The sequence below is a fragment of the Diorhabda carinulata genome, chromosome 12 (genome assembly GCF_026250575.1).
Source record: "Diorhabda carinulata isolate Delta chromosome 12, icDioCari1.1, whole genome shotgun sequence".
In the NCBI taxonomy this organism is placed as follows: domain Eukaryota; kingdom Metazoa; phylum Arthropoda; class Insecta; order Coleoptera; family Chrysomelidae; genus Diorhabda; species Diorhabda carinulata.
In genome coordinates this window covers 4,396,172-4,402,171 of record NC_079471.1, presented here as the reverse complement: position 1 = coordinate 4,402,171, position 6,000 = coordinate 4,396,172, and the positions used below count along the sequence as shown (strand labels likewise).

At 31.1% G+C, this 6,000-nt stretch overlaps 1 protein-coding gene across 1 annotated transcript in view; it reads left to right on the top strand.

Annotated features, from left to right (window-relative positions):
• The first annotated feature begins 1,227 nt into the window (after positions 1–1,227).
• LOC130900327 (uncharacterized) overlaps positions 1,228–6,000 on the top strand; it is a 194,934-nt gene continuing 190,161 nt past the window's right edge. The window contains exon 1 of the mRNA XM_057810863.1: positions 1,228–1,342. The gene's annotated coding sequence lies outside the window, so the exon portion shown is untranslated. The remainder of the gene's footprint in view (positions 1,343–6,000) is intronic.

Sequence of the window (6,000 nt, the reverse complement as noted above, 5' to 3'; positions counted from 1 at the left end):
CCACGAGTTTCAAATTTTTTTGACCATTTTCCACAATATCAGAATATTTTTTCAACACTTTTCCATAGTTTTCAACAGTTTTCTATAGTTTCCAATAACTTTTCATGTTTCCATTGATTTTTCCGTTATTCATACACCGTAGCAAAAACTTATACGTCAAACTCAGCCTAATTGGTCCAACGTATGTTTCCAATGTGAGGTTGTTTTCTTTCATCTTAAGTTTCACACTAATATATATTCAATTTTCCAACTATGTTATCAACATAACTCATATTTCATAAATTCCCTGAACTATCAAACAACTGTCGATGTCTTCGAACACTTGTTACGTACAAGCTCGCGAAATGGGTCCTTAAGCCGGTCCTGTTCAGCTAAAATGGTATTTTTAAATTTATCTACTTTTTATAAATGGCGGACGCGCCTTTTACGTTTCCTTTTAAAACTTTTTATTATAGCAGTCGGTTTATTAACAATATTTCTTTTAAATAACTTTTGTGGAAAATCTGTTTATTTATTTGTTGTGTTATTTGCTAGTGAATTATTATAAATAGTGTATAATAAACTGTGTAAAAAATTGAGAGTGTTTATTATTTCGCCCCACGAATAGAAATTCGATTATTTCAATTCCCAGCTTTTCTTTATGGTGTAAAATGACGATAATGTCCATAATACCCTTCCAGGAGATTTTTATCCTTGATATTTGGTTATTTTATATACTATAATGTATATTATTTCAAATTTCCGTTTATCTTCTATGGTTGCGTTGTTAACGTACCCCAATAAATAGCCGATGTATGAGGGTACAAGATGATCGGGGCTGAAATACTCATCAAACTATATGAAAGGGTTTTTAACACAACTTAACCCTTCGCCGCCTTATTACGATTGCTTCCAAACAAGTACTTAATTTGTACTGAAACGAATAATCCAGTTATACTGAATATATGTTTTTCAAAAAAAAAAAAAAAATTACTCGGTTTCACCGTTTTGCATCGATAGCCTTTTTGATTCTGCTCTACGGAATCGTACAACACAATATCTCTTCTTGGCAGCTAATAGTCATAGCTATAATCTAAAAACAACCGTAGAAGTCCACTCAGGTGCGCGTCGCGGTGCTGGACTACAAGACGGCCATGGCGCCGGCATCGACCCCGTGACGTAAGGCGCGCAACGCTGCCTGCCTCGTCGCTACTCCATGGTGTACTCACTGTACTCGTCGCTGTTGTATCTGAAGTGTGCTGTGGTGTCAAAATCGCGAAAAATAACGCGTCTCGCGGCACATGTGATCGGGGTTGTTTAATGTTTATTTTTTTTCTTGGAGCGATCTCTCTCAAGGCGTTTGGTAAGGGTATCATAGAGTTTAAGACCAGTGTTGGGTTGCGAGAAAAGGGTTGAATTAAGTTACTGAAGTAAAGTTTTAGCGAAACGAATAAATTAGAATAATTTTCACATTCATTTTTTCCTTATAAAACTATAATTTTTATGTAATTCAATATAATAATAAAAAATGATACCCGAGGAATATAAGTACATATATATGTCTTCATTCATTATTTCGTAATTAGGGAAATACATGAAAAGTGGAAAGCTTTCATTCATTTTAGCCATTTAACCTGGATGACATATTTAATTGATGAGTGAAATCTGTGGAGATTTTGTATGTAACCATCTACCGATTCTACAAACTCCTTTTCGAGATTGCTATAAAATGAAATGAAATTTCACATTTCAAGAATGCTGTGGGGTATATTCAGGGTTTTCCAGAAGTTATGAAGCGACGAAAACCACATTTTAAATAGTTTGAGGTAGAGCACTAAGGTGAAAATTCACTAGTTTAAAATCCTCGTTTTATCTCATTGTGAAAGTTATAAAAAAACAAAATCTAAACCCAATTTTTAAAAACGTTAAATTGTAGGGGGTGGTTGAGTAACTTTTTTTTTATTTTATAAATAGAGATGGTCGTATAAAATCACTAGAGATGATATAATGCATTATCTATATGAGCTCGAAACTTTTCTGGGTTACCTTGGTGTGTTTCTGGAGAACTAACTATGAGCGTTTAATTTTGGTTATGAGGAAATAAGATAAATGGTTGGTCTTTAAAGATTTATGTCTTTTTATAATATTTCCATAGTTAGAGGATGAGTTAGTAAGTATACAATGTATGTCCATGAAAAGTCCTACTGAATGCTTTTTGTCTTTTAGTTCTTTGACAAAACTTTTACTTTAATTGATAGAAATAAATCCAAATAACTAGATACAAGCATGAAATTTCATTCAACTTCAACTGACTAATGTTAGAAATATTACTATTTTTTTGTTACGTTATGTGTTGTATAGGATCAAAAAGTTTCATTGTAGAAAAAAATCAGTGGGATTTTCAAAATATATACTGATAATTTTTAAAAGAAATGAGTCAAATACTGGAAGTTAGATATTGTTGTATGCACTTTCATAGTACGTAATTTTATCCGATGAAACGACATTTTTTTCAAATTGTCTCATCCCAACATTTTCTCTCTGGTTTAAGGTCGTGTTTGTTCATGTCGTGTAGCATTTATAAGAATAGATTATGAAGTCTTTTTGTCATTTCAAGACGAACTATCCTTTCAAAAACTTCAAAGTATTTGATACCAATAAGATGGTACTTGCCGTTTCAAGATTGTGGATAAGTTAATCCCAAGGAAATTTTCCAGAAATGATAGAATCCATATTATTTGACAGATCGTGTGAACGACTGAAGAAAATAATATTTCAAATTTAAAAACATGCAAAATTAATAATTAATGGTTTCAATATATGTGGACTTATTTTATACAGCCACACCAAAAATGCTAGACTAGAAAGTATTTGGAAATCGGTGATATATCATTATCAGCCAACTGATTACAAAAAACCTAATTAAAGTATTTTATTTTACAATAAAGAAGACTATGATTATGATACTAGGATTAGAAATAAAGGATCGTTCGATTTTACTAGAACAAACCAGATTTGATTTAATTTTATTGATATAAATGAGTTTCTTTGCCATCAATTTGATAAAATAGCATCCTGCAATCATTCCCTTGAACACAAGCGGAGTTTAACAATATATTTGAATTTGATTTATCGAATATACCAAATCCAATCAGTGATTGTTAAGTAATAAACTCTTTCTAGAAGTAATATATGTCAAGTCAAGTCCAGAACAAGTAAATACCCTATAATGGAATCCCAAATGTGATGTGAATAAACAAATATACTCAATAATACATTTTCAGACCGATAGACAGGTAGAAAGGTATTACAAAATATATTAAGTCTGTAAAGTCGACGTGGATTAATTCAACGCTTTAACTTTTGGTGATGAAGCACCATCTCCAACAATCATGTTTGTCTGGTTTTCGGAATCAAATCGTGGTCGCACAGGATTGGTTCAAATTGAGAATATTTTGAAAAACAATGAAGCCATATCCAATTATAGACAGACAATAAACAATGGAAATTATTGGAAGAAAGTGAAGCATTTGTATTTTTCATTTTGCTCTATAGTACACTCGATGGGATTTTAAATCAAAATGCGAATCAATCAAAACAAAAAACTAGTTATCGATATTAATAAAGCAACTGACAATTTCTTAACTTAACTAAACTATTCATGTATTTAAGAATGTTTGAAAAATTATTTGTGCCTTGTGTGTGTGTGTCATTTTGGTTTAAATATTTGATGTGTTCGGGTCTTATAATCTTGTGACCTCGATTGGTGATCTACCCTTATTCCTAGTTAATTTTTCATTGGAGTTGGTGTTAAATATTTGAGAAGATAATGATATTTTCCCTAATAAATCAACCGAATTTGTAATAACTACATGACTTTCGGTTTGTTGATAAAGTAAATTTTTGATTTCAATGTATACGTATGGAAATTCATTAAAAACCAATCTTTGAAATAAGGTAGATACTTTAATTTTTATCATTCAATTGCTTCAAAAAACTGAATATCCCACAAATAATTATATTGACATATAACATAACCAAAATGTTGCGTTCATGTAACTTTGAATACAAGTGGACATTACAATTTTAAGAATAACAAATAGTTGTGCTCTTGTACAATTAACATCTTCTTTTTTCGCTCTGATGTATCAACCTATTACGTGCCCAACGTTATCACGTCTTGATGGTTTTTTCTTGTAACTGCTACAAGCATTTACATAAACTTTATCTATCATTCATCATTTCTCTCGAGTAGGTATGTTGTGCTGGATATTTAACCACACACACAATTATTACAAATTATAGAAGTTCGGACGCAAGTACAGATCATTTTTTAGTAATAGGAAACATCAAGCAACAGCTACCAAGAATAACGAAAGTAATCAATAGAAGGAAGAATTTCAATGTATCAATGATAGAGAAAAACGAGGTGAAACAGGCAATTAAACATTATCTGCGCATAATTTTGAGAACATTGAACATAGATGACAATGTGGAAATGAAGTGGACGCAAATAAAGAAATTAATGGGGCAGGTAGCGGAACAAACGCTGGGCTTGGAGAAGAAAACAAGCAAGAAAGGATGGATCGATGAGGAGTGTGAAAAGAAACTGGAGGAAAGGAATATAGAGCGACTAAGTTCACTAAAAACTGAAATATACTTGAGCAACAACTACAATGTGAAATAATTAGAATTATGTGTTGTAACTAGAGACCGTATCATGTTAGAGAAATATTACTTAGACGCAACTTTACTAGGTTAATGATGCAGAAGTCGTAAGTTTATGACTTAATGTTATCAGAAGTTAACTACAATTCAATAACTTAAACTTAAAAATAAAATATATAACAATTAATTCAACCATTCATTCTATTCCTCGAAGATTAACTTTTATAGGTTGGCAAGCATACTTTATTGCTATTCATTATTCTTCCTTGGATGGTTTTACATTGGCCTTACTAATAATTAAACAGCACAAAAAGTATTTAGTTCACAAAATAAATAAACCGATATACAATTATCTCATACTAATATCATTAAAAATTGTTGATACTGAATTAAATATGTTTTCCGAGTTCCTCTAACAGTTTTTTAATTTTTTTTATCAAACAAACGTGAAATTGTATTACGGTTATAATCGATGTTATTTTTTTACATTTTCGCTATGGTTTGGATTTCATTTTCACATTTTTTTAAAGATGTGCTTTTGGTCTGGAATTAACCTCGTTATACATAACTGCTTGTTGAATTTCGTTGATTACTTTACCATTATTCTAATTTTTGACGGAACGAGCACAAAAAAATTATACGTTTGAAACGAATCAATTATCTCGAAAAAGGTTCGCAACTTTTTTTATCAATTTTGGTTTTTGAAGGGTATAAAATGAATTTGCTGAATAGGTTTCATGTTGACTACATCTAATTGCTCTGATTTCCCTAATTCAATTTAAGTTTAAGTCTTTCTCCTTCATTTGCTGTTTGTTCTTTGATTTATGGGTAAAGGGACAAAAAATCTTTACAAACTATTTGTTGTAATTTAATTATTTCTACTTCTAACAATGGTTACTACATTATAATTACACACATTTTTTATAACTGAATCAGAACCCAGTCGGTTCGGTTTGTTTTTAAATGCTACATTGAAATATGAAATACTGAATCTGACGTTTGCTGGAGTTTGCCCAAATTCTCCACGCGTGGCTGCTTCCCCACCTCTCCAACGTTTAGTTTCAATTTTTTCCAAAAACGTTTTCAATCGAGGTTACTTAGGTACTTCTCAATAAATATTCAACAACTCTCCAAAAGCTCCCAAAACGTTTTTTGTATAAAGAGTAGTTGTAATATTTGGCCAAGACATAAAATTTCTTTCAGGATGCTTGGTTCTAGATCTAAAATTCTTTTTCACATATTTGAATTATACTTTTAAATTCACTTCATCGTCTTATTGAATTCCAAACCTTTAACAGGCGAAAAAATTTTGTCACTGAGACTTTCAAGTTTTTGATTATTGTTCCATTTGTT